Genomic DNA, 19,428 nt, shown 5'->3' with positions numbered 1-19,428 from the left:
CGAGGCTGACGTTTGGCAACTCGAACCTTCAGCTCCCTCCACAGACTGGCTAGGCCACTCCAGGACCTTCATGTGCTTCTTATTGAGCCACTTCTTTGTTGCCTTGGCCGTGTGTTTTGGGTCATTGTCATGCTGGAATACCCATCCACTACCCATTTTCAATGCCCTGGCTGAGGGAAGGAGGTTCTCACCCAATATTTGATGGTACATGGCCCCGTCCATCGTCCCTTTGATGCAGTGAAGTTGTCCTGTCCCCTTAGCAGAAAAACACCCCCAAAGCATAATGTTTCCACCTTCATGTTTGACGGTGGGGATGGTGTTCTTGGGGTCATAGGCAGCATTCCTCCTCCTCCAAACACGGCGAGTTGAGTTGATGCCAAAGAGCTCAATTTTGGTCTCATCTGATCACAACACTTTCACCCAGTTCTCCTCTGAATCATTCAGATGTTCATTGGCAAACTTCAGACGGGCCTGTATATGTGCTTTCTTGAGCAGGGGGACCTAGCGGGCGCTGCAGGATTTAATTCCTTCACGGCGTAGTGTGTTACCAATTGTTTTCTTGGTGACTATTGTCCCAGCTGCCTTGAGATCATTGACAAGATCCTCCCGTGTAGTTCTGGGCTGATTCCTCACCGTTCTCATGATCATTGCAACATTGCAACTGATCTTGCATGGAGCCCCAGGCCGAGGGAGATTGACAGTTTCTTCCATTTGCGAATAATCGCACCAACTGTTGTCACCTTCTCACCAAGCTGCTTGGCGATGGTCTTGTAGCCCATTCCAGCCTTGTGTAGGTCTACAATCTTGTCCCTGACATCCTTGGAGAGCTCTTTGGTCTTGGCCATGGTGGAGAGTTTGGAATCTGATTGTTGATTGCTTCTGTGGACAGGTGTCTTTTATACAGGTAACAAGCTGAGATTAGGATACTCCCTTTAAGAGTGTGCTCCTAATCTCAGCTCGTTACCTGTATAAAAGACACCTGGGAGCCAGAAATCTTTCTGATTGAGAGGGGGTCAAATACTTATTTCCCTCATTAAAATGCAAATCAATTTATAAAATTTTTGACATGCGTTTTTCTGGATTTTGTTGTTGTTATTCTGTCTCTCACTGTTCAAATAAACCTACCATTAAAATTATAGACTGATCATTTCTTTGTCAGTGGGCTAACGTACAAAATCAGCAGGGGATCAAATACTTTTTTTCCCTGATTAGAAATCACTGGCCACTTTAATAAATGGAACACTAGTCACTTTAATAATATTTACATATCTTGCTGTACTCATCTCATATGTATAAACTGTATTCTATACTGGATCTTAGTCTATGTCGCTCTGACATTGCTTGTCCATATATTTATATATTCTTAATTCCATTGCTTTACTTAGATGTGTGTGTGTTGGGTATATGTTGTGAAATTGTTAGATATAACTTCTTAGATATTACTGCACTGTCGGAGCTAGAAACACAAGCATTTCGCTACACCCGCAATAACATCTGCTAAACACGTTTATGTGACCAATAACCTTTGATTTGATTTGATTTGATATGACCATGTGTTAGCGCGGGTTTTCAGTGAATTTATGTCATGAAGCTCATCTGCATTTCCTGCAGCACAGGAAAATTCTCAGCAACAAAAGAGTGAACAAATTAAGATCCTACATCTGTACATGGTATCCCGAGACACCTCTTCACACTAAACCCTCTGACTCATTCATTAGGGCTCTTTTTGCAGTACATGAGTGTGAGTGTGAAGCGGGTGTAGCTCACAGAGCTGGCCTTGAAAATCAAGAGGTGACCTTCCAGTGTAACTCTCCCTGTCTGTGGGCTGGTTGAGAGTCAGCAGCGCTGCTCTGTGTCATAGGGCCCTGTCAGATCCTTGCTGCTCCACCAGGCAGCTAATACATTGGAGAAATGGGCTCCCAAGCTCTGCATTAATCCCCAGAACTTATTTCCTTCCTGTAGGGGATTTAATGTGACGCGTATCCACACGGGGTGGGCCTCCATAATGATTTGAGCTTCAGTGGATCATACTGCTGATAATTGAGGTCTGAGGAGGTGTTGTCATGGTAGGAACCCAACAAGCACAGTAATTCCTCCCTAATGTCGCAGAGATATGTTGTCAAAGAAACAATTTCTCAGTGTAACTAGGTGGAAAATGGCATAGTGACTCTTTTTCCCTTCTCATACCAGGGCCTCCTGCCAAATCTGTGAGTTGAATCAGTCCACAGAGAATGTCTCTCATCAGACACCAGACACAGAACTGACACCTAATAAAGAGTCATACCACCTTCTGAGGGACAGCAGCAAGAGCATTCTGCTGCAATTACAGCTACAGATGTAGGATCTTAATTTGAGCCAGTTTGCTACAGCAGGAAAATAATCCTGCAGTGTCAGGAAATGTGAATTATTATGTGGAATATAATTAATGGATTTTCTTTGTTGGGGTTGATACATTTTTTGTTACGGCAAATCAAGCCTGACATTTTTAAAGTGGAAATTACAAACTTTAGAAGCCTTTTAAAACCTTGAATACACTTCAAGTTCAGTAACAAAACAGTGATCAAATTAAGATCCTACATCCGTAGGCTATGCGTCATCAATATACTGCAGATGTAAGAATGCAGCCAGTCTATGTAGTGTAGTATCTACTGTAGACCGAGGCATGACAAGCTGGATAAAAAACACAATGAGGTTCACGAGGCAGATGCCACTTCCAGTCTGAGGCTGAGAAGTATACAGAATGCCCTAGGCTGAGATTGACTTCTGACTGGGAGGTTGGAGGACTGAAGAAGCAGCACTCAGAGGCAATAAACCACCTCAATGTTGTGAGTCTACAGCACTTTACTGGAATCAAGGGGAGACTTACACACCTGGTTAATATCCCCTTCTCATCTTATTGTTGCTGACAGCACAGAGCTCTTTGACGTGTCAAGGTGTGTGCATCTGTATGCATGAACATGTGTGTGGTGGGGTTAAGAGATGGAGGGAGATAATAACTGTATCTCTACAGTATATATCATATACAGTACAGTACAGCCGTATCAACACCAACTAGTGTGTGTGTCCTACAGAATAAAGGGGAGAGAGAATATTAGAAATCTAGAGTCCAAATCAAAAGTTACTCCCCACTGCTGCAGGTTGGTGAATACTAATCCAGAGGTGTATAGTAATGGACCATGTGTTCCATTTAATAGATTTACATAACACATGTTGGATTTCACATTCAAAATCAGACATTAAAACCTGAAGGAAAGACACAAATGTACTATTTAAAGTAAAGAAATGTAAGTACACTACCGTTCAAAAGTTTGGGGTCACTTTTATTATTTTAATGGACAAAAAAAATTGCTTTTCTTTCGAAAATAAGGACATTTCTAAGTGACCCCAAACCTTTGAACGGTAGTGTAAATATATGCCTACAGAGAGGTGACATAAAGTAGCCTACATCAAAAGCACATCTATCTTACAGTAACTAATGCATTTGCAAATCTTATTCTAATACCACCCACATAAAGTAGTATCTCATTCAACGGTTAATTGCTTGAAGCTGAGATGTGAGAAGAGCTGAAGGAAATGTTAATGTCAGCACACTTTAACTAAGGCCACTGTTGAGAGGAGAGATGGAACGAGCATGACTGATTGCTGATTGGCATCGTATCAAATAATTGTACATTCTTATCACTATAAGGATTTCACTGTGATTATGTCCCCCCAAGCCAGAAAATAATAGGGGAGAGTGTGGTATGTTAAGCCATCTTTCACATTCAGCATCACCAAATCAAGGGAAATATAGTTTCCTTTCTAACAAAGATATCTACATATATTTCAGGATGTTGTGTATACCTGGAAATAATCAGAATTCATGTAAACATAACGATTTTGAAAACATAGCTTGTCCAATAAAAGTGGTCTCTTGGCACAACTTACCCCGGAGCATAGGAACAGAGTAAGTTGAGCCGCCTTGGGGTAAGCGGGTGATGGTGTCCTGTGAAACTGGGTGATGGTGCTGGTGCTGGTAGGTCAAAGTTTAATTAATGAATGGGGGTGTGGTATTTGAATGTCATAAATGTATGCCTACATTCAGATATACAGTGGGGAAAAAAAGTATTTAGTCAGCCACCAATTGTGCAAGTTCTCCCACTTAAAAAGATGAGAGAGGCCTGTAATTTTCATCATAGGTACACGTCAACTATGACAGACAAAATGAGATTTTTTTCTCTCCAGAAAATCACATTGTAGGATTTTTTATGAATTTATTTGCAAATTAGGGTGGAAAATAAGTATTTGGTCAATAACAAAAGTTTCTCAATACTTTGTTATATACCCTTTGTTGGCAATGACACAGGTCAAACGTTTTCTGTAAGTCTTCACAAGGTTTTCACACACTGTTGCTGGTATTTTGGCCCATTCCTCCATGCAGATCTCCTCTAGAGCAGTGACGTTTTGGGGCTGTCGCTGGGCAACACTGACTTTCAACTCCCTCCAAAGATTTTCTATGGGGTTGAGATCTGGAGACTGGCTAGGCCACTCCAGGACCTTGAAATGCTTCTTACGAAGCCACTCCTTCTTTGCCCGGGCGGTGTGTTTGGGATCATTGTCATGCTGAAAGACCCAGCCACGTTTCATCTTCAATGCCCTTGCTGATGGAAGGAGGTTTTCACTCAAAATCTCACGATACATGGCCCCATTCATTCTTTCCTTTACACGGATCAGTCGTCCTGGTCCCTTTGCAGAAAAACAGCCCCAAAGCATGATGTTTCCACCCCCCAGCTTCACAGTAGGTATGGTGTTCTTTGGATGCAACTCAGTATTCTTTGTCCTCCAAACACGATCGAGTTGAGTTTTTACCAAAAAGTTATATTTTGGTTTCATCTGACCATATGACATTCTCCCAATCCTCTTCTGGATCATCCAAATGCACTCTAGCAAACTTCAGACGGGCCTGGACATGTACTGGCTTAAGCAGGGGGGACACGTCTGGCACTGCAGGATTTGAGTCCCTGGCGGCGTAGTGTGTTACTGATGGTAGGCTTTGTTACTTTGGTCCCAGCTCTCTGCTGGTCATTCACTAGGTCCCCCCGTGTGGTTCTGGGATTTTTGCTCACCGTTCTTGTGATCATTTTGACCCCACGGGGTGAGATCTTGCGTGGAGCCCCAGATCGAGGGAGATAATCAGTGGTCTTGTTTGTCTTCCATTTCCTAATAATTGCTCCCACAGTTGATTTCTTCAAACCAAGCTGCTTACCTATTGCAGATTCAGTCTTCCCAGCCTGGTGCAGGTCTACAATTTTGTTTCTGGTGTCCTTTGACAGCTCTTTGGTCTTGGCCATAGTGGAGTTTGAAGTGTGACTGTTTGAGGTTGTGGACAGGTGTCTTTTATACTGATAACAAGTTCAAACAGGGGCCATTAATACAGGTAACGAGTGGAGGACAGAGGAGCCTCTTAAAGAAGAAGTTACAGGTCTGTGAGAGCCAGAAATCTTGCTTGTTTGTAGGTGACCAAATACTTATTTTCCAACATAATTTGCAAATAAATTCATTAAAAATCCTACAATGTGATTTTCTGGATTTTTTTTCCTCAATTTGTCTGTCATAGTTGACGTGTACCTATGATGAAAATTACAGGCCTCTCTCATATTTTTAAGTGGGAGAACTTGCACAATTGGTGGCTGACTAAATACTTTTTTCCCCACTGTAGATCTCTCTGTTCAATATCACTTATCCTTCCTTTTCTTGACCAGTTATCTGGGACAGGGATGTAGTTTCGATGTGCCAATTCGTAGGCAAGTTCTCTGCATTTGATGCTACTAAGCCCATGAAACTGGTCCGTGAGATTCTTGATATGTTTAGCAAGCTCAGACTCCATATCTAGCATCTCTTTCACACAGGTAATTGTTTGTTTTCTTTTTTGCCAATGTACCTCTTCAGTGTCATTCAGTCAATTTTGTCATAATTTATTGCTGCTCTAATGAACTTCTGCCCTTCTCTCACTTCATTGGCTGCTTCTCTCAAGAACCTCAAGGGGGACTAGACCCCTGCTTGTTTTACGTTTGTATACACGGGGCATGATGATGTCTGCTCTGTAACAATAAAAATGTTCATATGCAGGACACATTGCAAAAATACTATGCATATTATGCATAAAACTGTCCAAATGTAATCATCATTTGCATGGGGTATGGTGGCCATTGGCTCAACTTACTTGAAAGCAAACAATTTGACTATATTAGCCCACACAGCTACAACGATGCACTTTCATGCTAGGTTTAGGACCTCATATTGTAGCTTATAGAGACCCCAACTGATGTTCAAAACAATCTTAAAATGATCTACTTTGGTTTAGATACAAGCATCATGAAACCTATAACACAATACATTAATTTGACTTTATGACTTTTTTGAACCTAACTTGCTTACCACCTTTTTCATGTGGTTTCTTCCTTCACAGACTCCATTAAATAATGACCTCTTTCTAAATATTTGGTCACATGTTGTGTATGGTTTCCTAGAAAGAAGGGGTGGCTCAACTAACCCTTTGGCTCAACTTACCCCACTCTCCCCTACACATCTAAACAGAGATATTGAAGAAGCAGTGATAGTACATGTTTACATGTTGGACCAAATGCTGTAGGCCTATAGTCAAAGTTTTCTCCCAAACATTAGACACTACTTTTTAAGTCCACTCAAATCTCAGTATGACAGCCCTAAATAGAAGGAGTGGCTGTTCAAACATAACACATTCAGTCCTATTCCTGCCTGGAAAATATGGATTTACAATTTGACATTTGCCTTTGACAAGTCGTTTTTACAAGAACATAAAAAAGTGCCCGACAAATATTTATGAGTCACAGCATAAGATCAACAGTCGATACTTGCCAAAAGTAGTGAGAGAAAATGTAGTGAGAACAAATTCTGATGTGAATGACCTGACAGACATCATGCTTATGCAGACAGTCAGAGACAACGTGTGCCCTTTCAGGCAACCTCTAGAATGATGCCAGCATCTGAGAGAAGACGTTCCCAGCCCACAGCATGCCACTTTGATGTTATTAGACTCTTACATACATGTATTGACACCGTCGTGAGGGGGCAATGAAAGTGTCTGTGATTAAAATCTCATGTAGCCGTACAGGAGAGGACATGGCATGGATATTGATTTGGTTCTCAGAGGTCCTGACGTTCCTGCTTATTGCTCCTTCACTTCACCTCTGTACATTAAGGAACCCCTGCTGACTGAGGAGGACCAGGGCCGCACTGGTTTCCCTAAACAAACAACAACACAGGGGCCATCCATTAAACCACACAGGTAATCACAGCAGAGGTTAACATGCCCGCAGAAGGATGATATGGTGTGTGTGTGTACCTGTGTGTGTGTGTGTTTGTGTGTGTGTGTGTGTGTGTGTAAACTCGCATATGTACTTGTGTGTATGTGTTCCTGTGTGTATGTGTACCTGACCTGTGTGTGTTCATGTCCGACAGACTCATTTCTCTCTCTCTCTGAGGAGGCCTTGACAAGCTCTGTCAAGTGCTGTGTCCGTATTGACTGATAACAGCATGATGTGTCTGTCTTCAATGTCTGTGCGTGCATGGGAACCTGTGTGTGTGTGTGTGTGTGAATCTGTGAGTGCGTGTGTGTGTGTGTGCGTGCGTGCAGGGCCTGCATCCATATTGACTGATAACAGCATGATGACAAGTAAATCTGACCTGCCCCAGGAAGCAGTTTCCACCTGAGCTTCAGTCAACACCAGCGGCCCTACCAGCGCCAGCTACCGATTTTTCTCTGTATTTTCGATATAGTTTTTAAAAATATGTCTGTGTTGGGGGCATTATCTAAAGGTGTCAGGCCTTATCACAGAAGCCAGGGCAGACACAGATAAGAAGACACACTTTAAATAAATGAAGCAGTAAAAATATGTCTATTAAAGTCAACCGTAGTTGATTCTAAGAGAAATTGTAAACGCCGTGTAATTTAAGAGCTGCATTTTTAAACGTCCATTTTGGGGGGAAGAAGTTGGAAGGAGGGAGTGTGACTGGGCTTTAACTCAGAAATAATTTACGTTCTCTTTCTTTCTTTTCTTCCTTGGCTTTTAGTTGGGGATCCATTAGGACCAGGAGAAATGGCTCATCTGAGAGGAAGGACTCAATAATTCAGAAGCCATTGTTTCCTGTGATGTGCACCGTATACTCATTGACCTCTGATCCCTGTTGTTTACCCATCTGCAACTTGATGGATACCTCAATTCTGCACACTCACTCTCAGTAAACACACACACGCACAAACACATAGGCATGCAAACAGACATACACACATATGCACGCACACACTCCCGAAGCTACAGTACATAAATCAACTCCTATCTGTTGATAAACAATAGGTGAGCTTGCGCCCCACGGCCCAGCTGTCACTCAAATTCTAAATTAATTACCCCATACGTCCGCCTAAGCACTCCTTGTCTTTCCGTTAGAGGTTTTTCTCTCCACTCAGACCTGTAAAAGCTTAGGAATATCTCAAACACACACACACACACACACACACACACACACACACACACACACACACACACACACACACACACAGAGGTCCAAACCACCAGACAGACCCCCAATTGAGGAGTGTGTCTAGTAAGTGTGTCTACTAATCAAATCACTTTGTCTTACGTTAATGGGCTTATTAAATTGCTGCATCTGCTGGCGTCCTCTGGACCTGACACACTCAGATGGATTAAAAACAACAACAAAACAAAGGTGTGTGTGTGTGTGTGCCCGCGTCAAAACAGAACAGTGAGGTGACCATTAACATGCATGACAGCTGAGCTTCTCACCAGAGAGCGCATTAGGAGCTATAACAGGTTGTGATGATGTGGCGAGGCGCGGGATAACGCTCTCACCTTTTACTTCATTATCCCCCGACTTCTACAACACCGCCACCACTAACCACTTGGATCCAATTAAAGCCCCAAAGCACCATCCACTGCTAATTAATGGATTGTGATTAGCAATCGTTAACCTTTGTATTCTAATGGCCAGCCACTGGAACAGGACTGGAATGGGGCTACCTCTGTGTGGGTCCAGAATGGAGAAGGAGACACAGATGGGCCTGGAGCAGAGTGGCAGAGGGTGGGCAGGAAACAGACAGGAACAGACAGCCAAGCCTCACTGAGAGGAAGTGGAGGAAGCACTGCTCTGGGTGGTCTATAGTATCTCTAAGGAAGCATGTGTATTAGAATCAGGGGTTGGAACCAGTTCAGGGAACAGAACCGAAAACCGGAATATAAGGTAATTTTTCGAGGAATAGAATCAGAACCGGGAACAAAAGTGATCTATACTGTTTCACGTTTGATTTATTAACAACATAAAGGTAAGACGTGTTTTTAATTCTGGTGCCGATCTGTATGCACACATTTATTAGCTAGCTAGCTAACTCTGGTGCAACGTTAAGCCAACTCTGAAAAGTTAAAATACATTCAAAGTTCCTCCATAGAAGCCGCTCCTCCGCAAGTATAATTCTGTGGGCCTAATTCAGATAATGCATGTCATAACAAGATGCCCAGTGCTTAAAATCTCCTCCTCCACCCTCTCTCGCTCTCTCCCCACCTGCAAAATGTCAGTCGCTCATGTAAGCAAACAACTATAGCTTGCCCGCTCCATAGCAAGTTGCTCTATCTGCACTGATTGGTGAAGTAATTTAATTTCGAGCTAATGTAAAATAAAATAAAACTATTTCAGAGGTTAAAAAAGGAACAGAAAGGAACAATATAAACGTTTGGGGGGTTCGAACCAGTTCAGAATTTTATTTAGCAGGTCGGAACAGTGGAACGGAACAAAATAAATGATGGTTCTGTTCAGAACGAAACGATTGGAAAATAATGATTAGAATGTATAGCAACAACATGTGTTAGCCATGGTGCTATATTACCTCTATTGAATGCTGACCGTGGGAGAAGTGAGTAGAAATACAGTAAACATTCATTTTCAATGTCTGAGGATGTCGATGAACCAAGTAAATGTTGCTCTCTACTTGTCCCTCACGTTGTGCGTAATCCACAACAGTGCTTTCAGTTTGAAATGTTATCTATTGACTGACTGAAGGACATGAGGTTTGGTCAGAGGTTTGGTCAGAGGCTAATTTTCACACCCCCTGATCCATCATATTGATGGTCCACACCGATCCCTGCAGAGAGCATAAACTATTCTGCTGACTCACACATGGGAATAGTGGTAAAAGGGATTACATGTTCTGTTGCATATAGCTAGAGGACATACAGTACATCGGAAGTTCACCAATCAGCACAGTTCATTTCAGTAGTACATAGGGAGTTGTACCCTTCCTCCCCAATAAGCCCAGAGTTACATGTTTAACCTAATTTATGTTTTGGGCATACTGTATAATAGTCTTTGGGAAGTATCCAAGGATAATCCATGCCTTTAATAAAGAAATGCTATCATGGCCAAGATGAAATAATTTTCTACATATTTTCCGACCCAAAAGTAAATGAAGTTCAACAGAATTGGGAGCACTATAGATAATGTTAAGTCAAGTTCCCGCTTCTGTCTAGTCGTGGCCAATTGGATTAGCTTAAGAAATGATCAACTATGAAAAGGAAAGGTCTTTCTTCATGTATCATGAGTGTCTGAATGTGTTGGACAAGTTATATCCAGCTGGTGGAGATAAAAGCAAAACGCAAAAAGAGAGAAGAAAACATCCTTTCAGTATGCTACTTTAGCTGTTCCTTGGGTGGCCACTCAGATCACAATACAAAAATGCACATATACCTTGAATAAATCATATAACTAACACTGCGAACTGTACTATATATACATCCATACCATATTCAATGAATGTACTGCGGAAGGGTGAGGTTGAGAGAGAAAATATGTGTTTATCAGTGTAATACTAAATCCTCCTTTAACAATAGGCCATACCATCTTGACCCAGGATAAGGCTGGCCTGAAATTGAATGGAAAATTATCAAGAATGAGGCTTTCAGAGCACAATCTGAGGTCCAATGAAATTATAGATGTTTTTCATGAATGCCATAGTTCACCATGCACCCATTTTGAAAACATTTCTGAATTCACCCATAAATGAATCTTCAGACTTTGCTCTGCTCTCTCATTTACAATAGAAGACAGTCAATGCGTTTAATAATCAGCAGCATCCCTGAATAACTTTGGACCAAAACCGTATTCATACAAGAGCTTTACAGCAATGACCCTATTTGTCAACTCTATAGTGGAATTGTTTGCTGAGTGCAATTATTTGATGAGAGGCAATATTCAAGGCTTATGTGTTGATTCAAAGTCTCCCACAAAAGCCAACATCACTAATCACCTACACGCACACACGCACCTAGCACGCACACACACACACACACACACACACACACAGATACCTATACACACCAGTCTCTCTCATACAGGAGTTGTGTTGTGTCTTATTCTCCTCTCCAGTGACAGAGAAAACCATTACAGCTCAAACCGCCCCAACACACTCAGAGGCATCCGACTGTAAGATATTGAAATCTGAAAATTTCATCCAAGTTTTGCAGTGGCAGTTTTGAAAGTGTCACCCTCAGTGGGGACAGTCATCTTCTCGCGTAGCCCTCAGGTGTCTTGCCTGTCTCTCCCGGACGGCCGTCTTGTGGGCATGTTAAAGTTTAACGCTGATGAAATCTGACTAACATCATGAGAAATTAATGTTATACGTCAGTTGTAGTGCTCCCGTGTGCGCTTGGCGGAAACTTAGATCCCTTACTTCTGGAGGACACCAAAAGCAGAAAGCAGACTAATGTTTTGCACTGGCATGTGGAGCCAGCTCTGAGGTGCAGCTCTGAGGTGCAGCTCTGAGGTAGAGCTCTGAGGTGCAGCTCTGAGGTGCAGCTCTGAGGTGGAGCTCTGAGGTGGAGCTCTGAGGTGGAGCTCTGAGGTGGAGCTCTGGGGTGGAGCTCTGAGGTGGAGCTCTGGGGTGCAGCTCTGAGGTGGAGCTGTGAAACTCCCCGCAGCCTTGCGGAGCTCAGCAGGAGGAGGCCTTGTCTGCAGTGAGAAACCCTGAATGTAGATGACATATAGTATTATGGGGCCCCGGAGAATATCAGTAGAAACGTGTGAATAAATAAATACAGTAACAAGCACTCATCCTTACATAAGCCAACTGTCAACATTATGGTAATTTGATGTACTGTGTGCATTTCTCCAAATAAGAGCGAGCGGTGCTTCAATGAAGAGGTTGTTTTAACCATGACAACCCTCTCTGAAAAGTAATTAGAACCTGTACAGAGGTGCAGCGTCACCACCTCCACAGTTAACAGTTTACTTTCCTCTTGATATGTTCTACTTCTTGTGGTCCTCTGTAGCTCAGTTGGTGGAGCATGGCGCTTACACTGCCAGGGTTGTGAGTTCGATTCCCCAGGCTGCCCATACGTAAAATGTATGCACGCATGACTGTAAGTCGCTTTGGATAAAAGTGTCTGCTAAATGGCATATATAATTTGCTGTTTTCATGTCAGTGTTTTCCCCCTTCTGCTCACTGTAAAGTATCTTCTGTTCTGTATGTCTGTTCTCACTGAACCTACACCTTCACTCAATGTACTGCACCAAAGCATGATACCGTCATCCACTAACAGAGGCAAAAAAGAGCATATGACTAAAAACCTCACATTGTTCATTCTTATCTTTGTAGCTAAGAGGCCGAGCTCAATTTCATACAGGCATGGAAGAGGTTATTCTGTGAGGTGATTTAGATGCTGTAGTTAATTATTGTTATACTAAAACCCTCTGCAGTCAGCAGTCTTTGGAAAAGATCAGAAAGTAGATGGCTTTGTTCCCATGGCTAATTAGCATGAATCCATAAAGTGGTAAATGGGAAGCTGTAAAATGCATGATTAGCAAGAGCATGAACTGTGGGACCCATGATTATCTCGATAGAGTTATACCACTTCCACTGTCTACTCTGAAATGACACATGGTCACACTATGACACTAGCACATCCTTATCTTCTTACCCCCACTCATTCCTTCTGTATTTCTATCTTACTCTCTCTCAGTATCTCCGTCTATCTCTCCATCTATCTCTCTCCTTTCTATCTCTCTAAAGCTGCTCTGAGAAAAGGGTATTGTCATCGTCTCACTTTTTCTCACTAATTCATGCACTGTCTTTCCTGTGGCAGTTGGATAAATAAGAAAAGAGTCCCTCTATTGCTGCTGTTCTGTGTATTACTATATAATCTGCTGTTCTGTGTGTTACTATAGTACTACACAGAACAGCAGCAATAGAGGGCCTCTTTTCTTATTTATCCATGTGTTACTATATAATCTACTGTTCTGTGTGTTACTATATAATCTGCTGTTCTGTGTGTTACTATATAATCGGCTGTTCTGTGTGTTACTATATAATCTGCTGTTCTGTGTGTTACTATATAATCTGCTGTTCTGTGTGTTACTATATAATCTGCTGTTCTGTGTGTTACTATATAATCTACTGTTCTGTGTATTATTATATAATCTTCTGTTCTGTGTGTTATTATATAAAATGCTGTTCTGTGTGTTACTATATAATCTGCTGTTCTGTGTGTTACTATATAATCTGCTGTTCTGTGTGTTACTATATAATCTACTGTTCTGTGTGTTTGTCACGGAATCAGACGAGGCTGCTCCTCCTCCTTGCTCGGGCAGGCTTCGGCGTTCGTCGTCCCCGGAGTACTAGCTGCCACCGATCTATGTTTCGGTGTTTGACTTGTTTTGTCCTGATTGTGTACACCTGTTCCCCATTACGTTGTATTGTATTCCCTATTTAACCCTCTGTCGTTCATTGTGTGTTGTGTGTTATTGTATTCGTCATCGGCAGTGTTCGTGTGCGGGTTGTTTTTCCTCCTTGTGTGGAGATTGTTTTCTTCTCTGGTTACTTTCAAGTAAAGTACGTTTCCAGTAAGCTCTGTGTCCTGCGTTTGACTTCGCCTACCGCATTTCACCGTCGCATTCTGACAGTGTTACTATATAATCTGCTGTTCTGTGTGTTACTATATAATCTGCTGTTCTGTGTGTTACTATATAATCTACTGTTCTGTGTGTTACTATATAATCTGCTGTTCTGTGTGTTACTATATAATCTACTGTTCTGTGTGTTACTATATCATCTGCTGTTCTGTGTGTTACTATATCATCTGCTGTTCTGTGTGTTACTATATAATCTACTGTTCTGTGTGTTACTATATAATCTACTGTTCTGTGTGTTACTATATAATCTGCTGTTCTGTGTGTTACTATATAATCTACTGTTCTGTGTGTTACTATATCATCTGCTGTTCTGTGTGTTACTATATCATCTGCTGTTCTGTGTGTTACTATATAGTCTGCTGTTTTATGCGTTATCTCCAGCAGGGGAGGGGGGTGAAAGCTAGTGTGACAATTTATCATTATGTTTATTTTCTGTCAAGTAAAAGCCCAAGCCTCTTCCTGGTCTTATCCAAAGGGCACTAGGCAAATAGCAGAGCCATCACAAACATCTGTGTTTCTGAGACAATCCCCAACGGCATGAGTGTGGAACAAACCCCTCGGCCCCCAACACAGCACGTCACGGCCTTCAGTCGAGTGGTTCACGTGCTTCTGCACACGTATCGTGTATACATGCATACACAATCTAGATGCAGATAGATAGGTGAATAGTTAACGAGCCAGTGAGAATATTTGAGTTGACACCCCCTCTCTCCGCTGGAGGAGGAAGCAGACACACCTGGCTGGCGTTGTCTCTGTCAGGCCGTGGTGTTGTGAAGACGAGCAGTTAGAAATGTGATGAGCGATCAGATGTGATTAAGCCTGAGGACACGGATGAGAGAGTGTGTTATCCCAGGTGGGACTACAAATAACATACAAGGCCTTTCAGTCAAACGAACTGAGCATTGGTGTTAGCTATCTTCCAAGTGTGGATGACTGAGAATGGGCTGAAAAGCACACAATACCACAATGGAATTAGGTGTGAAATGCTGTTATTAAACAAACTTACAGACTGGAAGACTTGAAATCTTACAAAGTTGCCTGTAATGTGAAGACCTCCCCTACGTATTTTCTGTCTGCGTGATATGTTTTTTTTTTTATGATTCTGTCCTTTTTGTAATGCTTGTGTATGACCCTCTTTGCTCAGTGAGTGTATACGCCTCAAAATCAATTTATTTGGATACCATTGTAGAAACCAGACAAAGTTACAAATATCTTATTTCTTTCTACTATCTCTGAATTTCAAGTACTTGAGAAACCTTGTTGTCTATGGCAACCTTACCTATGTCAGAATTACACTTCACTGGCAAGAATCTCACTTAAGATGTTGATCCAGCTCCTGTCAAACTACAGAATTCTTAGGGGGTTGGTTCAGCAGTAGGGAACCGCACTATAACCCAGTATGTGCCTGCATGAAATAATACAACATTGAGTTGGAGGGTGGCCTAATAAACTAAACCTTCACATGTTAAAATACCCAAAGCTGTCAGTGTAGAACTGGTTTAACATTGCACTATTCTATCATCTTAAAATAGACTCACTAACATTCACTATTTCAACGAAAAAATACAAAACTATTATTCTATGATACCTGGCATGGGAAGCTCAAATACCGTAAGTGATTAGTATTCAGCTATCAAAGCTTTCATACCACTTTATATTTAGAAGCACCGTATCTGCATCTGTATCAATGACAGATGTACTACATGTGTCTGCCCTCTGCAAAAGCCATAGATGTATAATAAATGTTCTAAGTAATTCCATGGCAACAGCTCTCATGTTATGTTAGATATATTGATGGGTAATATAGATTGATGGATATAAGTGATGGATGTGTGTATTCTAAATCTGTTCTGAAATTTCTCACATCACTGGTTGAGGGAAGCAGGGTACAGACACTAAGATACAGTAATAACATACAGTCAGGTCCGCAATTATTGGCACCCTTAATAAAGATAAGCAAAAAAGACTGTATAAAATAAACAATTCAAATACGGAGCATATATATATATATATATATATATATATATATATATATATATATATATATATATATATATATATATACAGTGGGGAGAACAAGTATTTGATAAACTGCTGATTTTGCAGGTTTTCCTACTTACAAAGCATGCAGAGGTCTGTAATTGTTATCATAGGTACACTTCAACTGTGAGAGACGGAATCTAAAACAAAAATCCAGAAAATCACATTGTATGATTTTTTAAGTAATTCATTTGCATTTTATTGCATGACATAAGTATTTGATCACCTACCAACCAGTAAGAATTCCGGCTCTCACAGACCTGTTAGTTTTTCTTTAAGAAGCCCTCCTGTTCTCCACTCATTACCTGTATTAACTGCACCTGTTTGAACTCGTTACCTGTATAAAAGACACCTGTCCACACACTCAATCAAACAGACTCCAACCTCTCCACAATGGCCAAGACCAGAGAGCTGTGTAAGGACATCAGGGATAAAATTGTAGACCTGCACAAGGCTGGGATGGGCTACAGGACAATAGGCCAGCAGCTTGGTGAGAAGGCAACAACTGTTGGCGCAATTATTAGAAAATGGAAGAAGTTCAAGATGACGGTCAATCACCCTCGGTCTGGGGCTCCATGCAAGATCTCACCTCGTAGTGCATCAATGATCATGAGGAAGGTGAGGGATCAGCCCAGAACTACACGGCAGGACCTGGTCAATGACCTGAAGAGAGCTGGGACCACAGCCTCAAAGAAAACCATTAGTAACACACTACGCCGTCATGGATTAAAATCCTGCAGCGCACGCAAGGTCCCCCTGCTCAAGCCAGCGCATGTCCAGGCCCGTCTGAAGTTTGCCAATGACCATCTGGATGATCCAGAGGAGGAATGGGAGAAGGTCATGTGGTCTGATGAGACAAAAATAGAGCTTTTTGGTCTAAACTCCACTCACCGTGTTTGGAGGAAGAAGAAGGATGAGTACAACCCCAAGAACACCATCCCAACCGTGAAGCATGGAGGTGGAAACATCATTCTTTGGGGATGCTTTTCTGCAAAGGGGACAGGACGACTGCACCGTATTGAGGGGAGGATGGATGGGGCCATGTATCGCGAGATCTTGGCCAACAACCTCCTTCCCTCAGTAAGAGCATTGAAGATGGGTCGTGGCTGGGTCTTCCAGCATGACAACGACCCAAAACACACAGCCAGGGCAACTAAGGAGTTGCTCTGTAAGAAGCATCTCAAGGTCCTGGAGTGGCCTAGCCAGTCTCCAGACCTGAACCCAATAGAACATCTTTGGAGGGAGCTGAAAGTCCGTATTGCCCAGCGACAGCCCCAAAACCTGAAGGATCTGGAGAAGGTCTGTATGGAGGAGTGGGCCAAAATCCCTGCTGCAGTGTGTGCAAACCTGGTCAAGACCTACAGGAAACGTATGATCTCTGTAATTGCAAACAAAGGTTTCTGTACCAAATATTAAGTTCTGCTTTTCTGATGTATCAAATACTTATGTCATGCAATAAAATGCAAATTAATTACTTAAAAATCATACAATGTGATTTTCTGGATTTTTGTTTTAGATTCCGTCTCTCACAGTTGAAGTGTACCTATGATAAAAATTACAGACCTCTACATGCTTTGTAAGTAGGAAAACCTGCAAAATCGGCAGTGTATCAAATACTTGTTCTCCCCACTATATATATATATATATATATATATATATATATATATATATATATATATATATATGTGTGTGTTGTAAGACAGAAAATAGGAAGAAGGCCAAGGGTTGTGAATACTTTCGCAAGCCACTGTCTCCCCACAGCATGATGCTGCCACCAGCATGCTTCACCATAGGAATGGTGCCAGTTTCCTCCAGATGTGATGCTTGGCATTCAGGACAAAGAGTTCAATCTTGGTTTCATCAGTCCAAAGAATCTTGTTTCTCATGGTCTGAGAGTCCTTTAGGTTCCTTTTAGCAAACTCCAAGCAGGCTGTCATGTGCCTTTTACTGAGGAGTGGCTTCCGTCTGGCCACTCTACCATAAAGGCCTGATTGGTGGAGTGCTGCAGAGATGGTTGTCCTCCACAGAAGAACTCTGGAGCTCTCTCAGAGTGACCATCGGGTTCTTGGTCACCTCCCTGACCAAAGCCCTTCTCCCCCGATTGCTCAGTTTGGCCGGGCGGCCAGCTCTAGGAAGAGTCTTGGTGGTTCCAAACTTCTTCCATTTAAGAATGATGGAGGTTACTGTGTTCTTGGAGACCTTCAATGCTGCAGAAATTTTTTGGTACCCTTCCCCAGATCTGTGTCTCGACACAATCCTGTCTCGGAGCTCTACCGACAATTCCTTCGACCTCATGGCTTGGTTTTTGCTCTGACATGCACTGTCAACTTTGGGGCCTTATATAGACAGGTGTGTGCCTTTCCAAATCATGTCCAATCAATTTAATTTACCACAGGTGGACCCCAATCAAGTTGTAGAAACATCTCAAGGATGATCAATGGAAACAGGATGCACCTAGCCCAATTTCGAGTCTTATAGCAAAGTGTCTGAATACTTATGTAAATAAGGTATTTCTGTTTTTAATATTTAATACATTTGAAAAAAAATCTAAAAACCTGTTTTCACTTTGTCATTATGGAGTATTGTGTGTAGATTGATGACGGGGAAAAAACAATTTCATTAATTTTAGAACAAGGCTGTAACGTAACAAAATGTGAAAATAGTCAAGAGGTCTGAATACTTTCCGAACACACTGTAGCCTAGCTCTTTTTCCTTTCAGTTTGTTATTCCCTCTCTTCCATCATTAGAGATAAGAGTCTATTTGTATTGGACTGTAGAGAAGGAGAACAGAGAGGCATTTTGGCAATGCCCTAGATAATGCCCTCGCAGTACATAAAAGCTACTGCCTTAGAGGGGGGTTTCTAAAGCAGAATTAGTTTAGGATTTGGGAGGTGTGGGCGACTGTCATAGACAGTAATGTGGTTCTATTCAACATTAATTACTTTCATATTGAATATGCCAACAAGAAAAGCGAAAAGAAAAAGTACTCAAGATTTTAACTAACTACAAATTCTGTCAGCATTTCAGTGTGGTCGCGTGCATGCATGCGTGTGTGTGGGTGTGTGACTAAGTGCATTAATTCCAGGTGAGATATCAGCTTTCGTTACTATCTGCGTGTTTCTTCCTCACTATTCTAAACTGCAGTGACAGTCCAGGTGCAGTTAGTCACCTAAATCCTAATCCCTAGTCCCCAGGCCCCTACCTTCTCTAGCCCCAAACCTGCACAGAGGACAACTCTCTCTCTCCCTCTCCATCTCTGTCTTTCTTTATGTCTATCACTTCATTTTCCCAGGTGCCTGTCTTTCGTCAGATTTTTTATTTAAGAACACATTCTCTGTAAACAAAAATCATGGCTGCAGGCAACTCGGCTGGAGACAGTCTGTCTCATTTTGTCAA

The 19,428-nt window shown here is 41.9% G+C and overlaps 1 protein-coding gene across 2 annotated transcripts in view; it reads right to left on the bottom strand.

Annotated features, from left to right (window-relative positions):
- Nucleotides 1-19,428, bottom strand: part of LOC121574959 (chemokine-like protein TAFA-1) — a 259,847-nt gene that overhangs the window by 168,017 nt on the left and 72,402 nt on the right. The gene's annotated exons all lie outside the window — the stretch shown is intronic.

The sequence above is a fragment of the Coregonus clupeaformis genome, chromosome 10 (assembly GCF_020615455.1).
Source record: "Coregonus clupeaformis isolate EN_2021a chromosome 10, ASM2061545v1, whole genome shotgun sequence".
NCBI lineage: Eukaryota > Metazoa > Chordata > Actinopteri > Salmoniformes > Salmonidae > Coregonus > Coregonus clupeaformis.
Note: the sequence above shows the minus strand (reverse complement) of the source record. Positions and strands in the feature narration are given on the sequence as shown.